We start from the raw sequence: 25231 nt of genomic DNA, 5'->3' as shown, positions 1-25231 counted from the left end.
ATTGCGCAGTTCACACAGGATGCTGCCTGACAGAGATATAACTGTGATTTAAAGGGGAGTCCTTGTATAAAAGCACGGATGCTCACTTTTTTTTTCTTCTGTCCAATGGCTGTGCATTATTGAGCTGCTGTGCCTGCAGTTGGTATAGAGCTGGAGGGTTGTGTATCAGTAGAGGATGAGGGTCTGACATCAGCAGCCTCTGGGCCTGTCTGGCTTTCTCACCAGCTCCATCAACAACCAAAAACAGTAAACAAAGTTGAGTTGTCTTTGTCTTGGGGCGGGCAGGTGGGCAGGGTGACAGCTGGCGTATGAGAAAGGAGATAAACAATGATGATACCAAAATACCAATTTTTTGTTTATTGGATACAGCCTTGAGAACCCCTCCTCACCTATCACACCTTTACCTTTTGACACCGCTGATATGTGATACCCTGCTACCGTCCATCAGCCCTAAAAAAAATCACTGGGAGCGCTTTTACTGCGAAGCATGCTGAGCCAATTAGAGATCGCTGCCTTCATAGCGCTCTAAAACTTTTATAACTCTTGACACTGGGTGCCGGCCAGGGTTTGAAAGGGATTTGACCAGCAGTAAATGTGCTTCAATTTGTCCCGTGGTGAGAGAGGACGCTCGCTCAGGGAGAGAGTGAGAAAGAGATGCTAAAGTAACACCTCAAAAAGCCTCTACTAGGCCATCTACCATCCCCAGTTTATTCACTGGGCTCAGCAAAGTATCTTCACAACATCAGCAGCTTGGGCAAGTTAACTTCTGAAACTCACAGAGTAGCTTCTTTTTGAAATGTAGCTGCCACGCTTTTCCAGGTCACAAAACTGTAATTTATTGTAACTCAGCTGTTTTTTCTGTGTATTTAAAACGTACACAACCTGTCCACTGGGTTCACGTGGTAAGCTGCAATCTATTCAGTTCAAAATCTCTATTGTTTTGAAACCAGATTTAACTTCACTTTGTTTTTTTCCCCCTGCAATGCCTCTTTCTCTTCTCTCTCTTCAACATCTTGATCTCTAATCATTAACATCTTGGCCGCCTGAGACATAGAAATACCTACCTCAGCTTACTCGCCTATTCAAAGGGAGAGGAAAGGACAACAATGATGTCCACACACACACACACACACACACACACACAAAGGAAAGATGAGAAGCAGCAGAAAATCACAATGAGTGATGGAATATGAAAGAGGAGTGAGAGAAAATTGGTGGTCGGTGTAAAAAGGAGAGAGAGGGGGGGGATTTAGATTCAGCGGAGCAATAAATGTTCACTGAAAGACAAAATAGAAGAGCCGAAGAAAGCGGAGGGTGGAGGGAGGATGGAGTGACTGTGCAGAGATAATGAAAAAGAGAGATGAGTGGCAGGAGTAGATGGTGTCACCGGGAGCATCTCTCTGCTGTTCCCCCCTCTTTCTCAAATCAGGATAGATACACAGACATGAAGCCAAAAACAACCCTCTCCTCATTACTAGGTCTATGAAATAGTAATGAAAGGACAGATAGAAGTCGTCTATTTCTCTGTCCCATTCCTTTTCTTTCCTTTTCTTTTGTGCATCTTTTTTCCCTGAACTGAAAGGACCACGGTAGTATAACTACTGTCTGCACCACACTCCAGGTGACTCATGGACAGAATGCTGGCGTTAAAAAAACAAAAGAATTCTGAATTTAATAATGATTGAAGGAGGCCAACTGATTGTAAATTCTTAATTCAGGTCCTAGACAGTCAAATATTCCAACCCAGTCATCTGCAAGAAGTCGCTTTTTGCATCATCATTATTGAACATCTGCGCATGAAGCAATAATACGGCTAAATAATTGTACTGATTAATTAAAACTCAAGGATTAATAGCTGGTCTGTGTTTTTTTGTATCTTCTTTTCTGACATATATAGATGGATATAGTCTTTATTTATACAGCACAGTGAAGAGAGATTGATAGAAGATAGACAGCGTTTTAGCCTCTATGATATATAAATACTAATATTACCATAGACAAACCGTCCATCACGTCATTCATAGGTTTCTGGAAGAGCAGTTTGAAAAGCTCCTTGTGGTGGCTCCGGCTGCCGACATCTTGGCAGTGCCTGACTCGTTCTAATTCCCAGCTAATCCAAAAATGAGCAAAGAAGTGGAGCGTGAGTAGAGCTGAGGCAGGCCAAGAAAAACAAGAAACCTTTTTTTTTTTCTTTTGTAAATGTGGTTATTTCTGGGGCTGCATGGTAATTCAGTGGTTAGCTCTGTCGCCTCACAGCTAGAAGATCACCAGTTCGTCCCATTAGGATCTTTCTGTGTGGAGTCTCCATGTTCTCCCTGTGCAGCGTGGGTTCTCTCCGGGTTCTCCGGCTTCCTCCCACACGGTCCAAAAACATGTTGAGGTTAATTGGTGATTCTAAATTGTCCGTAGGTGTGAATGTGAGTGTGTTTGCTTGTCTGTCTCTCAGTGTAGCCCTGTGATAGACTGGTGACCTGTCCAGGTGAACCTGCCTTCATCCTAAGTCAGCTGGGATAGGCTCCAGCCCCTCACAACCCAAAGGGGAGTTTCAGCACTGTATGGGACTTTACTTCCTTTTAGAGCCAGTCTCATGTGGCCATTCGAGGAACTGCAGTTCTTTGTCAGTCCCACGTTGGCTCCATTTCTTCAAACCCAGAGGTTGCCGCCTGATGTGCCCCAGCCACTGAAATATAGTGAGGTCAAGACCTTGCAATATTATACAGAGCAGACAACAATCTCCTCTTGAGCAGCACTTGGCAGTAGTCGGGATGAAATATTCCCTTTTAACATTAGGAAATCTCTGGCAGAACAAGAGTCAGGTGGGCGGCTTTCTGCCTCGACCGGTTGGAGTGAGAGAAGAGCTGAGAGGGAAAAGATTAGCATTGAGAAACAGCAAACACTAGGTAGTTACCACATAGCAGAAACATGCAGCTCCAGGGCCAGAAAAGAAAGGTGCAGGGAGAGAGGACGAAAAGGACAAAGTTAAAAAAAAAAAAAAACACTGCAGGAGAGAGAATACACAAAGCTAATGAAATGCGACAGTGGCACATAAATGCAGTGTGAGTGAAAGAGAAGGAGAGGGCGTTCGGTCATTGGATCACTCATTCCTTGCTCTTCTGCGCGGAGGTCAAACTTGCCACATGATCGTCCCTCATCCCAACCCTCATCACCTCACTTTTCACCTTACTGCATAAATTACACTGCTGTGCCGTGACACGATGGGCACAAAGTTTGAGGTGCATAATTTACCGGTTTTGACTTGAACCGACTTGTGCTGCTTTAAATGACAGGAATTCAGGGCAATTATTTAGAGTTGTATATGTTAGTTTTTACAGCATTGAAGTCGGATTAATTCATACTTTGGTGCATTCTTACAGTGAACATGCTACCCGACGTTCACCCATCCAAAGACCAAGACTCTCAGTCATCTGAAGCTGCATCGTGGTGGTCATTTGGTCCTCGACAGGAAGCTTACAGGCAAGTTTGTCACGACTTTTTTGCAGAACCAGAACCAAAACAATAAACTAAAAGAGTCTGCTAAGGCCCACAGAGCCGCAAAGTGGATGATAATTTTCTACCAGTTTGACACTGACATCTCTCACATCGCACATAGTTATTAGAGTCATCGCTAATTGAAAACATCGATAATGAATATCGAAGTTTGGCTTAAAATCTTGGGTGCTGAAGTGTCCAAAAATGCAACAGCAGCAAGCAGACTTTTCAAAGCAATCCTGACTGATTATACGCTGTACCTTTTTACCCCAAAAAACCAAAGTAGAAAAATGTTCCCTGTGATGGATCACCCATTACAAGCCATTTTTAATTTTCTCTGTAAGTTAATGAAGTTTCTTGAAGTACAGAAATAAAACCAGTGGCTGGAAACAAATGGCTGCCTGGAAGGAATCAAATCAATCTCACAAACTTCTGGTGTGCTTTGGAAAAATGGTTGACAGCAATTTCAAGTGTTTGATGTGTGATTTTGAGTCTTAAACATACAAATCTTCCGGTATGGTGCATTAATCGACAAGTACGTACAATCAAACAAACCCTGGGGCTGTCTGGCACTGTCTCTTTTCATTTTTCCATGTTTTGTTGTTTTTTTTCTTAGTCTAAGACGGCACCTCTAATTAGAAGAAGGATTAGATGGCGGGGATAATGTGTTATCACCAGCTTCTGTCTGCCCATGCTTTTATTAGCTCAGCTCATCATGTTGGAACATGGAAGAGTCGGGAGACAGATCTGAGAATTGATGCATTAACGCTGCCCCTGAGAAACCAGGGGGCTTAGGCAGGGTACGGTTAATACCGCTGCGCAAACTTGTGCATGATAGGAAAGCCATTATGATCTTCAGAGTACCGGCTCTGGGACGTCAGCTGCACGGGCGCCATCATCAAGCCCGACACCTCAGAGGTCCGTGACGTTTGGGTGGGGGAGGATTTGGAACATGGTGGGCAAAGCGTGATGGTCGCTGAATTGAAAATGTCTTTCGCATCTTCATATCATGGCAATAAAAGCGGCCCATGGACAGGCACTGTGACTCAGTGCCGGCGGCGTGACGAGCCCCCGACAGCTGTTTTGGCAACGTCTCCTGGGCCAGTGTCTCATGTTCAGTCGCAGGTTTCATAGAGAGACTTTAATCCTTATGAAACATTGAATGTCTTGGCCGAACGCCTAAAGGAACACTGAGTGTGTGTGTGTGTGTGTGTGTGTGTGTGTGTGTGTGGCATTCTGCCTCTTCCTCTCAGTCTTTGTGCATGTTTGTGCCATCGTGCTGCAATTCTGCCATCTGTCCTAGCTGAGAATCAGGTGCTGAATGCTTTGTGACTTGGCTTCCAGCTAAGTCCTTGTTCCCCGACCGCATTCTCTCTCTGAGGCCAGTTTATGCCTAAATGAGCCCAATTGAAATGACAAGGATACTGGCGCCGAGCTGCACAGGTCCAATTTGCATCTTGGAACCAGGGAGTGTGTCAGAATGATAATGTCACCACTTAACCAAATCTACAATCTTTTGTACTCTATTTGCTTCTATTTCCTTTAGTGAGATGTTTTTTTTTTGTTGGTTTTCTTTTTTAAGTCCATAAACGAGAAACAAATTGTGCAAGAAATGAAAGCAAGATGGTGCTTAGCGAAGAATCAAACAGCTGTTCGGCTAATAAATAATTAACACGGTAATATGAGTATTAGGCTGTGATCATAAAGCCTAGCTGCATGAGCATCTTGCTGCCAAATACAGTATTTTTTCCTTTTGTGTCCTGGCCCATCCTGTACTGGACACTCGCAGCACAACATCATTAATAATGCATTGACTGAGAGAACCATGTGGGCCACAGTACAAAAGCTATTTTTGCGTCAAAGAAAATACACTGATTTGTCTTTTTATTTACAGCAGAAATAGCGACCACACAGCCATTATCAACTTCCAACGTTTTTGTTTGCCTACTGCTTCTGATCTGTGAGAGATGATAAATAACAAACGAATAGAGGCCACGCACATAAATGTGACGACAACACTGGAAACAATATGAAGAGGCTTTTTAGAGTTTCTTTTTAATGCACATTCATAGTTAGTGGTGGTGAATCACACCCACACAGTACCGCTGCTCAGTTAGTTGGTACCACCTGCACATACGTAGAAGATTCTGTGGGTTTATATGGCTCCAGTTGTCATGTTGCACAGCAGCTCAGCTGTGTTCACTGCCCTCTGTAATGAGCGATACTCCACCTCTCTCCACCGATCTACTGTAATAAATGGCATCTCACGGCCTACTCTCTTTCCCTCTAGATCCAATTTCCTTCCCGTGTAACCCCAGGGTATCTGACGGCCGTGCAACTAATTCCCACAGTCCTGTGCAAATCATTTCGCCCCCTTCGTCTTCCCATTGACTTTGGCATTAATGTGTGCATGCCAGCACATTGCATCAGGCGCTGCGGCCATCATCGAGGAGAAATAGCAAATTAGAGAAAAAGGAGGAAAGGAAAGTGGATGTATGGGAGAAAACGAAATGAGTCAACAAAGACAGATGGCTGAAAGACATCCAGACACCCTATTTCCAGAGTCATGCACAAATTGCTGTTCAGACTTGTTCTGCTATTATTACTGCTGCGTACATCAAGTGCAGTAGTGAATGAATCACCTGTGACCCTCCCCTTTTATTTCAAGTTTGTTTTCTGAGACAGATTGTGCTCAAGCTGTTTAGCATACAGGCGTGCACATTTTAATACTTTGATGTCCACATACAAACAATGTAAAATACAAAATGCCATTCAGACTCAGATCACAGATGTGTCATTTTACTCGCCAAGGGCACAAGATGCTGCATTTTTTTTTCTTTTTTTTTTAACCAAATATACCGACTACATTTTGCTCAGATACACTCATTTGTAAGAACATTGTTGTATATATTACAGCATCCGACGAGACAAGCAATAGCACTCTCACATCTGTCAGTTTAATCTGATGCCTCTTAGTCTGAAAGCAAATAAACTCGACCTCCTGGCACCTCTAAAGGTTATGTTATATCTTACTTGTTTAATTCATACTAAAGCATGAAAACAACAAGTTGTGGTTTTATGGAGGTTTGTGTGTTGGCCTTTTTTCTTGCGACTCCCCTGTTGAGGTGCATTACTGTGAGGCTAACTCACAACATAAACTAATAATTTTCATTTATTGCATTACATCTGCGGTTTCATTAGGCATTATGCATTATGGATGTTCCCTGTGACGACCACCGAAAATAGTTCCTCCAATCCAAATTGTCCTCTCAAGACAGGCCGTGGTTACCAGTCCTCAGAAGTCCCACTAAACCTGCCCACACGAATGCAAAGCGGCAATACATATTCTCAATTGTTACACACATTTATATGCCAGATGTTCTGCAGTTTCTCCCCAATTCTCGCAGCTCCCACACTCCTTTGATAGTCGGTGCAATGCAGGACGCTTTGCTGAGGACGTACCTCATGATAGACCACTGTGATGTCTGAGAGCCAGCCGTAAAAATTGCTCACGGTCACGGCCTTCACTCTCGCAGCTCAAACTGGGTTTAATTCCATCCTGTCAGCAGCAGCACCGCAGCGAAGGCTGTAGCTACCAGCTACTGCAGGAGACGTGGCTCCCATAATGATCCCCCCCGACTGCTGCAGGGTTTTGCTCTCATCAAAGCTAATACAAAACTCCCCCCCACTGAAGATGGACACAAGGTACAGAGGAGGCCTGACAGCTGCGAACGAACACGATGCTGAGCCACATATTCAGACTTCTCACCCTCACCAACCGTTCGCAGGCAGGTCCTGCAAATTGGGATTATTAAAATGGAGAGTTACCATTCTTTTCCAGGCATGTAGGTTAACATTTTGTCCCAAATTTCCCCCCTTCCAAAAAAAAACTGGGCCACAAGATAATTAGTATTCACAAATGCTTTGTTTTTTTTTGTCCTCGGGGGCCATGCATCACTTGTTCGCCAAACTTCCATTTCACACTGCATGCTCAGTAAACTTACTTGACCTTGTGCAAATCACATAAGAGCTACACACACACATTCTCTGCACATTGCATTGCTGCATTGAAATGCTGTAGAATCAGTCGTTTGTGTTTTAAAGCGGTTAGTAAGATATCACTCTGAGTTTTTGAGCTGTCAGAGTTGCTTCTGCGTGAAACTCTAGCTGCCAACTGCACACCTGTGCTGGCACTCAGTAGCATCTACACGTCAGACAGGCACGATTGCACCCTTCTCCGAAAAGCGGCGGAATTGAACAGTTAGTGACAATAACAAATGGTAAGGAGGGGTGCAGCGGCATAGAGAAGCATCTGGGATTTGGTGACAGCCTGCCACTTCATGACAAACGAATGGCCGACTGCATTCCTAATTTAATGTTTAGCATTTTAATTAGTTAAGGAAAAACATATGCTCATGAGACTTATACCCTTGTAGCTCCGAAAGAAGTTACAATCGTGAAAAAAGTGAAGGAAATCAAGATTTGTGTGCGCGCATGTGTGTCTGTGTATATTTTTAACAGAGCAACGAGAAAAAACTGAAAAGGAAAGGAAGGGGGAGAAATCTATCTTCTTGATTTATCATTTATGGAATAAATTTATTCCCTAAGAGTGGAAATTGTGAATATGTACGTGTGTGTATATGTGTGTGTGTGTGTGTGTGTGTGTGAGCAAGAGAGTCAGAGAGAGAAAAATAAACCTAGAAGGGAAATAATTTTTAATATAGTCATACTTTAATTAATAAAGCAGGATTGGGAGAGTTCTACATTCAGGTAGATTTTGTGTCAGACTGAGCTAAAAGAGGAGTGAAAATGCAACAAATTCATGTGGTGCAAAAAGTGTTTGAACATCTCTGAACATGGAGCAGTTTCTGTGTTTTTTTTTGTTGTTGCTTCTGTCACATTTTCACTCGCTGTGGGCTCATTTTTCACTGCAATATAATGTCCTGCATTTCTGTGGACACAGAAATTAAAAAATGTCTCTAGTGCAGTATAGGAATTTTACAATGTCAAAATAAAAAAAATAAAAAAACGGAATGTAATGAAATATGTTTGTATTTTTTACAAGACTTGGAAAAAAAACATACAAACAAAAACAGTGACTCTACATACAGTGAATAATTTATTACTTACATTTTTATTTAGTTTCCATACTTTTTTTTTGGCCTTTTTGCCTTTATTTAACAGGACAGTAGACAGGAATGTGGGGAGAAGAATGGGGGAGGGACCTGCAGCAAATGACCACGGGCTGGACTCGAACTCATGACCGCTGCGTCGGGGACTATAGCCCCAGTACATGGGTCACCAGCTCAACCAGTTGAGCTATAGCGGCGGCCCCAGTTTCCATACTTGTCCCATGTCAGTTCTGAGTGAACACAGCCTGCAGTTCATCCCAGTGCAGCTGAATTGGATTTTCATCATTAGAGTGTTGGTCACAGCTCACTCCATCATTGCTTCATACATGAAGTGAGGAGCACAGAATATTTTATTTTTGACAGAATCTGGATAGCACAGGGCTGCTTCCCAGTGAGGACACCTGGGATCTTTCTGTGTGGAGTTTGTTTTCCCCATGCAGCGTGGGTTCTCTCCGGGTTCTCCAACTTCCTCCCACAGTCCAAAAACATGCTGAAGTTAATTGGTGATTCTAAATTGTCCGTAGGTGTGAATGTGCTTGGTTGTCTGTCTCTACATGTAGCCCTGTGATAGACTGGTGACCTCCAGGTGAACCTGCCTTCACCCTGAGTCGCCTGGGATAGGCTCCAGCCCCCCATGACCCTAGTGAGGATTAAGGTGTATAGATAATGGATGGATGCATGGATGGATGGATGGATGGAGCAAGTGTTTGATTTTAGAGGAATTTTTAAATGAATAAAGTGATTATAATCAAATAATACAGTTTTACGCTTAGATCTGATGGACTTGCCCGTCACTGATGAGGAGTAAAAGATGTCTGGCAATTCGTTCTGCATATACACTTTCTGGGTCTTGTACATTGAGCCATTTTGGTGATTTTTCAAGGACAATATGCCTTTCCAATCTGCCGGCAAGTTTTGGGGTTTAGAAGGTTAAAAAACATGCGTTTATGTCAACCTAAAGTCAGCAAATCATGATATCATATCCATATTTACTTATCACCTTTAACATGTGTAAATAGCCTGTTCTCATCACCACAGAGACATGTCTATTGCAGGTGAATCTTACCTGCTGCAAGTGATAGACTCACGTTGTGTTCAAAAATACATTAAGCATCATGTCAGAACATGCTGCCGCCTTGATGAATGTGCTACATCATGTCGAACAGCATGCGCGCTTCTGCTTTTGCCATATTGTCCTTTGCGGAAACAGCTGTTGCTTATGCACCTTGTATATCTGGCCCATGTTGTTGTTCGATGCCACATTTGTCTAATACCTGCCGAGTGAATTTACATGACATGATGCCACGTAATGACACTCTCTGGACAGGAAGGCCAGATTAATCTGCTCGCTTGTAAAAAAGAAATCTCTGCTGGGCATTAACCAACCACTCTCAGCGCGGTGTGTACAATTTGTCTCCACTGGAATGGAACCTGGCACCAGATTTGCTGAATGGTACGCACATCAATTTAGAAATATGCAACATATACAGTAAGCACAGAACTGCTATGATGAAGGTCTTAAAGCTATATTTTGACACAGGGCTCATCTTCAAGAAAGGGCCTTATAGTATAGACTTGTAAAAGCATTTTGAATCAAGGGCATGACAGGACTAATAGATACGCACCAATGTGAACATACTAATTGCCAAGCTTGCTATATTTATATGCCCTTCTTTGAATGAAAGCTTCTTCTTCTTCTCTTGGGTTTGGCTTTCAGGGGAATAGAAAAATGCAAACTAAAATAGAAGTGGAAGGTGGCTGAGGGGAAAAGGGGGTGCACCGGAGAGGCACCCTCCAATCGCACATCACAGGAGTGTCACAGATTGATGATAACTAGCAGCGTAAGAATACCTGAAGGCGGATTACTGCTTAAAAAGTTAATGCTTCCTGATGCCTGCGTTGGCGCCATTAAAGATGTATCACCCAAGTTTATTTGATCCAGCTGGGTTTTGATGATGAAACATCTTTGTTGTACTTCTTCCAACATGGCGTGCTTGGCATCTCCTAATCCGGCTGTCATTTTAGCTGACGGCTAATGACACGTTACGCAGACGAAAGTAGTGTGAACTCAACCCTTAAACAGAATCGGTTTGGCTGAATCAAGGGTGATTGGAGTCGTGCTGCTGAGGTACAACAGGTGGAGATGTTTCCTGGATCCAACAAGGGTTGCCTTTTTGTGGAGGACCATTTACTACATGTTTTTTTATTTGCCATGTGATGGGAAACGTCTTGTGTAATAAGATACTGTCGGTCAGAGTGGAGGTGAGTGAGAGAAGAGGTGCACAATACCTGAGGAGGGATCTGGATCTTTTTTTTTTTTCCCCTCCTGGGCTTTATGGGAAAAATAAGGCGTACAGTATGTGTTCTTGCTTGAGTGGATGGTGGAGTCAGAGTGTGTGTAAACACAGGGAGAGCCAGCAGTATGGGCTGCTGCTGGTCTCAAGGGAGACGAGTGATGACAGCAGTAAGCTGTGTCAACTTAATACCATTAGATGAATTATTCTCTCCATCAGTCAGTCTGGCTCTGGACAGCAAGGAGCACAAGCCTGACAAGCTGTAGTCCAGTCTCACCAATCTTCTCCGTGTATCACTGTTGCCATTCCAATACTCGGAGCACGAGTGCACTGACTAAATGTTAAAGTATTTCACTTCAGAATAATGACTAGGTATATATATATCTTGTATTTTATATGTTTGCTATTGTTAGTCACACTTACCAGCTATAGGATTTTTTTTGACAGAAGACACTTGACATGTCTTGAATTTCCCTCCAGGGGCTGAATAAAGTATCTGTCTATGTCATAGACTGCATTCACATGGTCTTCAGTATCCTAGTTCTGATTGGGTTATTAAAGTATGTAGTGTTGGTATCTTTGCATATAAACACCGTGTCCCAATTACAGAAACCTGGAAAAGCCCTAAGAAACCTGACAATGCAAGCTGGAGTGCTCTTAAAGAAACTAAAAGATATTCTTGCATCTTTTGCCATTGTCTGACTGCTGCTGGCTACCTGTGCAGGCAAGTCTTCAATCAAGTGGCGTAACAGAGAGACAAACAGTGGCAGCAGTAAAAGCATCTCAATCCTGGAACGATGGAAGAACACAGTTTTGTCTGTCGGTAATGAAAGAATTACATATACTTGGCAGTTTAGATGGAAAAGCATCGAAATTTGTACTTATTTAGGGGGAAACAAGAGGCGGATAGTGCTTAGTCATAAATAGCCACAGTCAAATTAAGTTAAGGTTAGGCTAACAGTGACAGGACTGCCTGCAAAAAAAAGCACGCTGTATAGTGTAACCTGGAATCCTGTATTTATGACGTGTAGAGGATTTAAAGTAACCAGATTTTTTCAGTGCCATCTGAATGCAATATCCCTAATAGCATCCAAACCGGGATTAGCCTCTTAACCTGGATACTCATGCAGATGTAAAAACAATCATATCATGAGACACTTATGTGAAGTGTTGCAGTCATGGCCACGTCAAATCAGCATTACTGTTCAAGTCTGCTGAACACTGACTAGCAAATTCTTGGTGTTGCCCAGTCGCCATAAGCCTCACTGACAAATTAAAGGCAAAACCAGAGCTCTTGACCACCACAGTTAGAGAATCTGGCAGCTCTGTTATGCAGCTTGCTGGCATGGTTTGAGTCCAATTGTCCCCTCAGAGGGAAGGGTCACTGCAAATCAATACAAAGTTGTTCTGAGTGACCATGTTTAACCTTTAATGAAACATTTCCATCCTGATGAGAGTGATCTCTTCCAGGATGACAATGCCTCTTTGGGGGCCTCTGTGTTCGACAGCCTCTCCACCACCATCAAAACACCGAATAAGGGAATATGTTTTGGAAGAATGGTGTTCATGTCTCCCGTAGATTTCCAGAGACTTGTAGAATCAGACACATGATGACACATCACCTAACTAAGATACTTGATGCAATATAAAAATAAAAAATCTTGTCACCCGTCTGTACATCTTCTGAATTACCTGTATGTACCTATTTTCCCATTAGTTCCGGAGCTGGCAAGGCTAGCTAGCTACTGCTAGTTTGCAAACTTGCTAACTTGCTAACTCAAAGAGCTTCTTTTACTATAACAATTAAATTTTAATGAAAGAAATCAGACAACATATTGAATATGTTGAAAACAACATATTTAATCAGCCAGAGTGAAGACATTTTGCTGGACTATTATTTACTGGTGTGAACAAAGCTTAAAGTAAAAGTTTCACCTTTTGAGAAACATGTTTATTGGCTTTCTTAGTTTTTGATGTGATTTATGAAGCTATGAAGAGCAAACAGTTAGCTTAGCTTAGCATAAAGACTTGAAAAAGGGTGAAAAGTAGCCTAGCTCTGTGAAACACGAACACAATCTGCCAATACCAGCAGCTTTCCAGTGTACTTTTTAATACTTTTTATCTCATTTGTTTAATTGGGGACAAATGTGAAGTACACAAATGACAATTTGTTGTTTTATTGGAGAGCTATGTGTCACTGTATTACAGGACCAGATCCAAGAGTTAAACTCTCTGGAGTCTCTGCTGCTGCTGCCTGGCATAACATGAAAGCTCTAATGTGAAGTTCCCACTAGTTACCAAACCATGAACAGCTCCACTGTCGCTGAGTCACCACTCAAGTTTTGCTCAAGCGCTCATTGGCGTTGTTATTGTCATGATTTTAGGAAAAGGGTAGGGCTAAATAGAAACTGCAAGAAAAAGTTTCTCTTCCTTCTTTCTGACAGAATGGAACGGGAAATTGTGGGGAGAGAGACAGAAGTGGACACGGTGAAACAAAACCATATGACTGCTGAACGCTTCACAGTGTCCTTGGAGCACTGAAAGAAGTTGACGTCAGCTCAGCTTTGATTGGAAGCACCAATGTGTCGGGCGTCAGTTTGTCACTATCATTGAAAATAACTTGGAGCCACCAGTAGTCTGAAAGCACCTTCAGTCTTTTTTTTTTTCTTTCCCCAAAATGCTGCACTTTTCCCAAAAGTCATTCCAGTAAGAGAGATTGCACAACACCAGAGTCCTGGATCTGGAAAATCTGGGTGTGGTGCAGAGCTTGATGTGCCTTTTCCTACAATTATGTGTCATGTTTTCTACAATTACTGTTTAACAGATTTAGAAAAGATCATTTCACATGCTTTCATCTAGTTAGTCTTGATGCACGTCAACTACAACACGATATGATCCAATCAGTAATCGTTACTGAAGCTGTGTAATGAAATTCACCAGTGCTAACAGCCAGTGCGAATTGTGAGGTCTGATAACACTAATCTTAAAAATAGGAATTTTGTTATATTCAATCTGAATGTGATACGGCTATGTAATGGTGCTAATGCATGTTTAAAATTCAATGCAGCATTATATCTCCTGCTGCAATGAGTGTCAGCTTTGCAGAACATAATGATCAGTTTTTGTTGAGGCGCTCATTCAAGTTGGTTGTGATTTTGTAGCATCACTGTATTGAATTGCATATTATAAGATTATCATTGACCACAGGTAAAAAAGGCACAAGCAAATCCTTCATAAGGTTACAGTCTTGTATTTCTTGGAGCAAAAAAAGCACTCTGGTAAACAATGTTAAAATGCTGTGAGCAGTCTAACTTCATTATAATTAAATGTTCCTCTTAGGACTGGTTGGAGATCTGTCTTGCTTAGCAGACTGCGGAACGAGTCTCCTGCAGGCCAAAGATGCTTCACTGGTTTGATTCTCCTTGGCATCACTGTCTCCTGTTGATGTTTAATCAGAGGAAGCTTTTTGACCCGTTGGAAAGGTGTTGATTTTGAAATGACAGTGATGAATTACCTCCATGTGCTGTGACCTCAGGTGGTGCATTCGCACTTTGGTAATTTAATCTTGCGTTTTTTCTCTCCTTTTTTTTCTAACTTTTTTTTTTTTTTTTTTGGCAGGATGCAGTGAATTTGGATGATTCCAGGTGACTCTAATCAATACAAAATTAAATTTGTGCATGTTGTTTTTCTGGCATTTTTCTAAATTTAAAAGCTTGGAAAAAGTGGAAGCTGTCACACATAATTCTAAGAAACAAAATGCAAAAATTGGAGCAAAAATAAATCCTTGGGGTGACTTTGGACACGAGTAGAGTCACATTTTGACTGTCAGACAGACGTGCATGCACACATGCAATGGCATGGAACAGGATTACAAATCATGTAAATGGATATTTGTATGACACAGACTGCAATAGCACAGGCATTAAATGTGGTCAAGGCTAGTCCAAGGAGCCACCTCGTTATTATTTCAGAGGCTGTTAGGGTCAGTGTCTCTGTCTGGAGAGAGTTGCACAGGAGGGCCTTGGGCTTCTGTTTGTATTCAGTTATAAACAATGCCTCAAAATATGGCACCCAAAGCCAGAAATATAATCAGCGTATACATGCAGGGGTTTGCATGTACAAGTCTCTCTATGCTAATGCGTGCATACGTTTTAGCGTCTGCAGATCACCTCGTCTGGATTCTATTTTGTCATTCTACAAATGATTTAATAGCAAGTAAAAGCACAGGAGAGGAATGGGAGATGGTGCGGCCGATAGCTTTTGCCAGCATCATGAAATATTCAGTTGAGTGCACAGACACTGAAATGATTTTATCACCTGATTCATTTGAATCTGTTAGACATATGCTGATGGAGAGCTGAGAGATGTGGTTTCCCACCCGAGAAAATAGGAAAGAACTGATGACTGTTGAAAACTGCAAATAAATGGAATGCAATAGGGGCTATTTTGACATTTATCTCTGCACTGTACGCCTTACCTTTGAACAAACTACGAACTAAGAATGCATGTTGTTAATATCTTGTAGTAATGGCTTTTTAGTGATGCACATTATTCTTAAATGAATAAAAGAGTCTTTTCCATTAAATCCAGATTTTTAAAAAATATAAATTGCACATCATTCTAGGCATCCATTAGCTTAGAAAATGATCCCATAAAAGAAATAATGACTTCAAAATGTTTATTATACAGTGTCTACAACCTTTGGCCAAATCCTTGAGCTACAAATGCAACCACTGAGCTTAGTGCGCACTTGCATGTTAAACAACTGCACAATGTTGACAGTGTCCAGGTCTGCTTTTCACTGCTCCCAAATCCATTAACAACTCGCTATTTCTTTCCCACCTGTGGTTAACCAGCATGTTCATCAGCACTGATGTGAGGAGAGGAAAGGAAAGGGGAGGGGGAAAAAAAAAAGAAAAGAAGAAAGCATAACAGAGTGGAAGAAATGTTGGGAGAAATTGTTTGTTGACAGCAAACAGAGCCAAAAATAAAAAATCTCCCGATTGAATGTGAGAGCAAACAATATTGGTTTCTGTGTTTATCGACCTTGTAAGCCCTCTTCAGTATATTCAGTATATGAAGGGCTTTATTCTCTTTTCTGTCTCCAAATGTCAAGCCATAAGAGATCTCCATCCCCTCCCCCGACTCCAACATCGAGCCTTTCTTTGTGCAACGTGAAGAGTCAGTCTCAGGGAAGGAAAACGTGAAGAAAAAAATCCGCCATCAATACACCTTCACTTCCAGTGAAGCTACATCTGAATTCACATGATTTTCTGCCTTTTGTCCAGATAGATAAACGTGTTAGTGCCCAGTGGCTTTAAGTGGTTAGTTTCCTGTTATTGTCCTCCATGGAGACGGCTCAAACACAATGACCATCTATAGATAGATGACAAATTAAAGGAAAAACCAACATCAAGTGTTTTAGAAGGTGGTCGGGCCTCCACATCCTGCCAGAACAGCTTCAATGCACATTGATTCTTCCAGTCTGGAACTCTACTGCAGAGATGAACACCGTCCTTCTGTTCCCTCATTTGGTGTTTTGTTAGTGGAGGTGGAGAGTGCTGTCTAACAAAACCACCCAGAGGTGTTCAGTTGGGTTGAGATCTGATCCATAGCATATAATTCACATCATTTTCATACTCATCAAATCAAATTCTCATAAGAGACCACTCCCATCAGGATAGAAATGCTTCGTCATAGGATAAAGGTGATCTCTAAGAATAACTTTGTATTGATTTGCAGTGATTCTTCCCTCTAAGCAAACAAACCATACCAGCAAACAACATAACAGAGGCACCTGATCCAGTCACTGTAGAGGTCAGGGATTCAGGCTTGTACTGGTCTCTTCGTGTATCCTCACCTGTCTGTCAGAAATAAAGAATAGGATAAAGACTGACTCATCTGACCATATCACAGTCCCTAGCTCTCAGATCTGCCTTTGTTTCATAATGAGTGTTTATACACTGCAGTCCTGCTATACTGTCCATCCATCCATCAATCATCTGACCGGGATGAACCGGGGATCTTCTAGCTGCGAGGCGAGTACCCAGTAGTTTTAAGTAATTACTGTCCTGTATTCTCACTGCATTGAGCTGAATTAAAGACAATGACAGTCTGTTTTCTAAATCTTATTATGAGCAATGTGATTCTACATTATGTTTTGGGTTGTTTTTCATGACAGATTTTTGTAATGTTTTTGTTTACTTGTTTTTCCCTGTCAGAAAAAAATGATGCCGTGCAACTTGGAGTCCGAGCAGCATTCGAATTAACATTTGATGAAAGTTGTGGGGTTGTTTGCATATGTCCCCAGCACTGAAGGCGACACAACACACAAAGTTTTTATACCGAGAACTGCAGCACAGTTTTAGGGCACAAAGTGCACAAATGGAATAGCAGACGCGAGTTAAAGTGAATTCCCTCTGTCCTTGTTTGTCTCTCTTGAATGACATCAAGGGAAAAAAGGCGCACTCACACTGTGTCTAGGAGAAGTAATTAATGCTGTTAATTTGGGCCCGTCCTTGGCTGCTGTTTGGGTCCTGCACCACACAGGTCTCTTTGACCCTGTCTCTCTACAGGGGACCACCAAAGTGTGGAGGAGAAGCCCGCAGCTTCAAAGCTGATACTCTGGGATCCTGAAAATAGAACAGAGCTCCTGTATGTGAGTGAAGGGGGGGAAAAAAGTGCAGGACCATATGCTCTTCCTTCTGGCCGTGAAACAAGACGATCTAATTAAATCAAGTGCTAAGTTTTACATGAGTGGGACAAAGCTTCTCCTGCTGAGAGAAGGTTCAAAGTCGTATTGTTAGCTATTCCTTTTTGGCACTGAATTCATCAAATCCTTTCAATGCCAAGAAATCTTCCTTAAAGCACTCTCACATTTTAAGTTCTCATCCACCGACACTGACACACGCGGTAAAAGAAATGTGTCGTTCATGTTAATATGGCAGACTTTAATATTTTTAATTTTGTACTTTGAACATTTTTCAATCTGGAGACATCTGAGCTGTTTCGCCTCTGAGAATCTCACATCTTCTGAGAAAGTGAATTTAACGACATCCCAGATGTTCATCTCCCTGGTGACAATAGCTGAGAGGAACAAAGGAGATGCGCAGGACGACAAGACTAATTCATTCTGGGCATGCTAATGATATCTGCTGACACTTATTTGAATATTGTTCTATATCTGAACCAAACTCATGTGTTATTTACCTGCATTTCTGCAGGGAAAACATCACCGGCTGTGTGTGGTGTATTTACACATCAAACATCTCCCTCGCTTCCCCATCACTGCTTTCCTTTTTTGTCTTCTAGCTTTTCCTGCGATCCTCTCCCCATCTGCTCTTATCATTGAATTCGCCTCCCGTCTAATCCTTTTACACTGCGTTTTTTTTTATTTTACTCTTCTTGTCTTTAAACTTTACTTCTCTCTCCCACTACACGAAGGACAGTCTTATCTTACGATCCTTATCTTTCTAATCCCATAATAATAATCATCTTAAAATTAGACCAAAGCAAATAAGCTCATTCGTTACATGTGCTCTACTACTTAAAATTAAATGAATACAAAATAGCAGAATTACAGAACAAAGGCGTCGCAGCTTTGATGAATCCATCAGCAGCCCAAACTTTAAATGCATGAGATAAGCGCAAATACTTTTAGGCTAATGAGCAATCACTGACATAAATAAATAAGATTGGTAAGACTGTGGCAGCCCCTGCTCAGCCTCTTCACACCCGCACAGGTGTTGTAGCGCTGTGTGGGCATGTACAAACCGTGTGTGACTGACATTTTCCTGACACTCCTGGCAGTTTTGCTGCACATTTGAGATCCTTTTTTTGATTTCCTTTGAACAGCAACTTGTTTTTGTTTTTAAATGCTTGAAGAATCATATCCTCATTTGTGTCCATCAAACCCTCTCCTGTAGTTACAACTCTTACAGCCTCAATCTGATGCCTGCATGCAGCATTTTTATTCTTTTCGAATTTGAATGTTTCTCTGCAACCCAGCTGAAGTACAGCTGGGCTTCTGGCACAGCTCTTTACAAGGTGGTTAAAGAAGGAACGGAGGTAGGAAGTATCATGAAGGTCGAAGAACTACGTAATATAATTTGGGCTGCGCACTTCAAGGCTGTTGCTACCATTTACAACACCAAGGTCAAGTCCTTTGTATTTTTTAAAAGTTGACTATGGTGTTCATAGAGGTGTTGAGATGGATTCATAAACTGGACTCAGTATTTACAACACTCCTAAAGTCATTCATGGCCACATGTTCAACTGGTCTGTTAATCATAGTGTACATGTGATTTGTTATAAATCCTTTGTTTCCGTTGACATTTAAAGGTTTTGTGTCGGACATTTTGATCATTAATATAGCATTATTATTAGGGATGATTACATTTTTTTTGGCCGTGATTTGATCCAACTCATTTAGCACTTCTCTAGAGTTCCAATTGGATGCCATTTTCTCATTTAATGCAAACTTCAAGCGATCTAGACTAGATGTAGTATCATGATGCACCACCAGGAGCATCTGACTGTTTATTGTGACCCAAGGACACGCTCATGATGACAACGGCCAGGTCTGTGTTGTCAAGCAGAGAGCATTATAGGGGTTTACCTAGCAATTGGCCATGATTCGAAGGAGGTGTCAATCACTGAAATCGACCAATCTATCACGGAGGTACAACCTTGCGTCACCACAGGAGCTTCAGCAGTTTGATCAGCATTACGCACAGGACGCCTAACACTCACAGTGGTGTGGTTGAATTTTCAAAAAACTAAAAAACTGCTGTATTTGGATGTATTGAACACCATTAGTGATATACAAGTGAAATATATAGTTTGTACATAAGAAAATGCAGATGGTCACAAGTGTGCAAAAATGTGACCTCACCTGAACTGTCTGGACTAAAAACTCTCTAATTTTGTTCTGCTTCACTTTATCAGAGTCAACCTTTGCAGAGAGAATGATCACATATTGTGCTGTGTTTTGGGAGAAGTTTAGAGCTGCAGCTGGATCATTCCAAAGAGATAATTATCCTGAAAGTGCTTCTTTTTTTAGGAGAACCTGAAAATTTTTTCATTTGTCCTGTGTGCCATCTTCATTTACTCTTAACCAGCAACATATATACTGATATTTTCACATTAGAACAAATCTTATAAGTGTTAATTTTCTTATGACACAATAATTATTCAAATAGACCTTGTGGTTTCAGAGATAAACTGTTGTTATTATGGGTATGTAGTTTTCGAGCAAAAGCCTGAAAATAGCTTCGGGCTTAACAGGTCAAGAGGTGAAGACTCTTTTGCCTTTTTTGTTGTGACCTTACTAACATGTTTAACTAATTTATTAGTTCAGACCATCATTTATTGATTTGTGTTACTCTGCGAAATATAGCTAACACAAGTTAAAATCATTTGTTTTATTTGTTTGGCAAGGTGCTTCTTCATTCCTGCTGTTTTTGTCTTTGTTAAAGAATGTAGACGAAAGTCATTTTGCTAAATGTAATTTTTGATGTTCAGCGCTGGCTACCAGGCTTCAGCTGCAATGGCGTATAAACACGGCAGTGATATCTGAGAGATGCAGTTACGTGTAATGCTTGGGCGGCCGGCCCTAATCACATTAGAAAAACCCAACAACTTGAACTAGAGCCCCTCCTCAATCTCAAAGTCTATTAGAGCAGAAAAGCCTGTTATTAATATTCCAATATGTCAGTGCCTGTGTTGTAACACTATCTCATTCTCTCTCTACTATCTGATTCGTATGTAAGTAGGTCAGTGGTGCCGGGGCCTGGCTATGAATGGACTCTGTTAACCGAAGATCCACAGGCTCAAAGCAATTACACATTAACACCGGGGCTCCGTCCCGAATTTCCGTTTTAATGTGTGCCACTTGACCCCTCAGCTCTTCCTCCGCCAGCCAAGACCACACATTAACAGCACTTTTTTACATTTAATAATAATTAACCTTTCATGTGCTGTATAAAAGGTGTGAATAGATGTGTAATAGTATTTTTAGAACCACCATCAATTAAATTATTGATAGGGGCAGTCATGACACTGGAGAAGAAGCCCTAACCTCAGCCCACAGAAACCACCGTTGCACACACCAGTTCTTACTTGCTCGGCAATCATAGAACAGAGAAGGCAAATAACAGCAGCTGGGACCAGATTAACGACATCCAGAAACACATTAATAGTGTGTTTGGATTTTGATTGGTGTCCTATTCTTCTGTGCTGCCTCAGAAATGTCCTGGGGTCGTCCCAGACAGAGACGCTCTTTGTCACCAAATGTACCAGTAACACACAAAATGTCAATAATAAATCCATAGTACACCAAACACTGTTCATCCATCTGTTCCAACTAGACTCTTTAGTTTCAGCTGCTACTTTAGTTGATCCCAAGCCTCATGTTCTTTATTTACCATTTCTTTAAAATCTGTGCAAAGGTTCCTGATGACTTTTTGCACTACAGAATGTCTGCGCTTAAAGCCAGCATCTTTAGGAGCATATTGGTTGAAAGTGTCTTTATATCCTCACAGCAATCAATAAATCAAATGTTCTGATGATTAAAAAAAGAAAAGTGCTGTCTGTTTAAAATCTCCCAGATTGCTCGTCAGCAGTAAATAAACATATTGGGTGGTTTATCATTTTAAACTGAAAAGCAGTCAGAGAATTTGTTTATGGTATATAGAATACCTGTATATTGAATCCAGAAGTTTACATACACTGTATAAAAAGACACATAACTTTTTTTTTCTCGCTGTCTGACATTAAATCCAACTAAACTTTTCCTGTTTTAGGTCAGTTAGGATTACCAAAATTATTTCTATTTGCTAGAAAATGTTAGACATTCTGACATGTTGCTCTGTCAGAATAATGCGATATTTTTTTTTTTTTTTTTTTAGAGAAATTTTTTTTTCTTTTTCTTTCTTTAAAATCAGAAGTTTTCATACACTAAGATTACTATGTCTTCTAACTATTTGGGAAAGTCCAGATGATGATGTCATGGCTTTGGAAGCTTTTGATTGGTTAACTGACAACATTTGAGTTAAATGGAGGTACACCTCAAACACACTGCTTCCTTTTGTAACAGTACACACATATATCTAGTGCACACTAGGTGCTACGTATGTGAGTATTTCTGTTTTAAAAAACACTACACTCCATTTATCTGAAGGCAGTCATGCTTTTCAGATTAAAAAGCCCATATTATTCACATTTACAGGTTCATAATCTTGTTTTGTGGGTGTACAAGAATGTGTTTACATGCTTAATGTTCAAAACATGAGTGGCACGGTGGAGAAGGTAGCACTGTCGTGTCACGGCTAAAAGGCCTTGGGTGTGAATCTCTGCCTGCGTGGTATTTGCATGTTCTCTCCGGGTTCTCCGGCCTCCTCCCACAGTCCAAAGACATGCTGAGGTTAACTGCTGATTCTAAATTGTCCGTAGGTGTGAATGTGAGTGTGCTTGGTTGTCTGTCTCTTTATTTGGCTGTCATCTGTCTGTCCCCTGCCTTCGCCCTGAGTCAGCTGGGATAGACTCCAGCCCCCCATTGACCCTACAGAGGATAAAGCGGTGTGTAGATAATGACTGGATGGATGTTCAAAAAATACATTATTTCTCATGCTGTAAATTTGCTGCAGCACTTCTTGTCCCCCTCTGTCTGCAACACTTTGTTTTAGCTCCCGTCTCTTTAAGAGCACCCTCAAAATAACCCAGCCTGCTGTGATTGGTCAGCTGGCCTGACGAAAGCCAAACAATGTTGGGTACATCCTGTAAACCCAGATCTCTGAGCGTAGAGATGAAGACCTAGTGGATGCAGCTCTAGTGAGGATTTAGTAATGAACTGTGATAAACTGCTCATTTTCTTCTTTTAGAGCAAAACTAGCTGCTAGGTAGGCGGTATGTAAATACATTACATGCTGATGTGAATAAGTAATTGTGGAAAAGCCTGGAGTTCAGGCGTTTCACATAAGTAAGGAGCAGTGTTTTCTGTGGGAGAGAAGAATTCCCATCGGCACTGACTTTTGGCTTTGTCAATTTGCAGACCTTTTACATGCACAATAAGCTATAACACACTAAAGAAAAGAGAAATCCCCCAAAGGCATAGTATGGGCTCTTTAAGATTAGAGCAAAAACAAAAAACATCCGCTTGAATCATAGAATAAGCCACTAGATCTTTACATTATAGAAATAACAGCATCTCGTGGGGGCCCGGGGTCATATTTGCTGTTTGCAGTACTGTTACAGTGATATATTTTTTTTAAATCTAGTGTCATCAGATGTCACAGGTTAGTTGGAAATTGCTGTACTACTGAATGTCTACAAAGTAGAGCCAGCTCCACCAGCTACAGCTCTAATGTAATATATTGCTTCCAGGCAGCAGTGGAAGAAGCCTTCAGATCCTTTACTTAAGTAAAAGTACCTATAAGTCAATTTAGCAAGAGTGCATTGCGGGTAAAAGCCCGGCATTAAAGTTATGATACACAACTCTGTTTTCAGTTTGCTTCTTCTCTAAGCTTTGATATGTGGTGAGATATGGGGTCATTTATCGAAATTAAAACATGTAAGAATTTATAGAGAAACCAATAAAATCACAATTACTATTACAACTCATAAACATCTCAAACAGTGGCCTGACTTCACACTGCTTTTTGTAAGAAGCCAAAACCGTTGGAGACCACTAGTTTAGAGAGTGTGCTGTATTTGAATAACTTGTCCATCCTAAAAGTCAGAGTAAAGCTGTGAATTAAATCTAGTGGAGCAGAAAGTACAACATTTCCTTTTGAGATGTAGTGGAGTGGAAGTTTAAAGTAGCATAAAATGAAAATACTTGACTAAAGTACCCTCAAAATTGTACTTCAGTGCGCTACTTGAGTAAATGTACTCAGTTACTTTCCACAACTGCTCACAGGGGACGTTCTTCTGCTGAGTGATTACTTTTACTTTCCGTACATTTTGCTGATGATAACCCTTCAGTGTTTAAAAGTCGAGTTTTGATGACCGGTGGTAAAGGTTCTAAGTACTTCCTGTTTCATCTCTGAGCTGTTTGACTTGAGCTGCTCAAATCTTACCTGATACATTAAGCATTTGGTGATGCATTTTCTTCCCTATAAATTCCCTCGAATGCTGCATCGCTCCGAGCGCATTTGCATTTCTCAAACTGATCCCTTCCTCCTCCACCTAAATCTCAGCACATCCTCAATCTGCCCTTCCAAAGTGTCTCACAAGCCTCTTACACTCGGGTGCTGTTGTAGTCTGTTGACATATCACCTGTTGCCATAATTGGAGGGAGCTAAATCCCTGCCTTGTTTCATCCCTCAACCCACTTCCATGCCCCACTTACCACTGCTGCCATTGTGCGCACTTCTGTGCTTAGATGAGGAATTAACTTTTCGCTTTGGTTTCTGCTTTACTCACCCAAGATGCTGCCTCAGTAGAATCCATGCATTCTGATCGTTCTAAATCCTGTAAACACTGCATTAAATATTGATCACGGTATCATGCAGAACAACTTTTCATTTATTTATTTTTTTGCAGCGCTAGGCTTAAATGCACACTGTGCAAGTTTTTTTTTCTTTTTTTTAATGAGACACTGCAAGTCATCTCCACCACCACGGTTTTGATCAAAGCTTTGCAGATTATTGAAATTAGTGGTGCAGGACAGGGTTAAAACACATCTTTTATTATAATGATTGCTGAAGAAGGCTTGCATGGAATACACACAGCGGATAATACGGATTTTTTTTGTTGTTTTGTTTTTTGCGTTTCATCATAAATTGCAAGCAGGGTAGAAAAATGAGCTGGAAGTGATAGAAGTACATACATTAGCTGTCCAAAAATGCCTAGCCATGAAGCCGGTGTTTGTTGGAGGTGTCAGCAGGGAATTATCCACGGATGAATGCAGGTGTGGTCAAATGCAGGCTGAACTCTTCCCTCTTGTGAAGTATCTGTGGAGCTAGAATTGTTTGAAACTATTAAAACAGATCGTGATAACCTCCCCTGTTATGTAGCTTAAACAGTCATCCAGTCATTCATTAAGCAAATAAACTATTTACGCTCATCAACCACAACATTAAAACCTGGCTAATATTGCAAAGGCTTCCAGTTGTGCCACCACAACATCCCTGATTCTTGGAGACAGGACCTCTGAGGGTATCCTTTAGAATCTGGCACTGGGATGTTGGCAGCAAATCCTTTGGATCCTTTGTTTTGGAGCATCCATGGAAGTTTGATTGGTATCTGGGGTGTTTGGATGCACGACTCTTGGTCGGGTTCCTCAAGCAGCGGTTCCTGAGCAGTTTTTATGGTGTG

The sequence above is a fragment of the Stegastes partitus genome, unplaced genomic scaffold (genome assembly GCF_000690725.1).
Source record: "Stegastes partitus isolate 25-593 unplaced genomic scaffold, Stegastes_partitus-1.0.2 Scaffold454, whole genome shotgun sequence".
NCBI classification, from domain to species: domain Eukaryota; kingdom Metazoa; phylum Chordata; class Actinopteri; family Pomacentridae; genus Stegastes; species Stegastes partitus.
The sequence above is the reverse complement of the archived record's forward strand: the minus strand, read 5'-3'. Positions refer to the sequence as shown.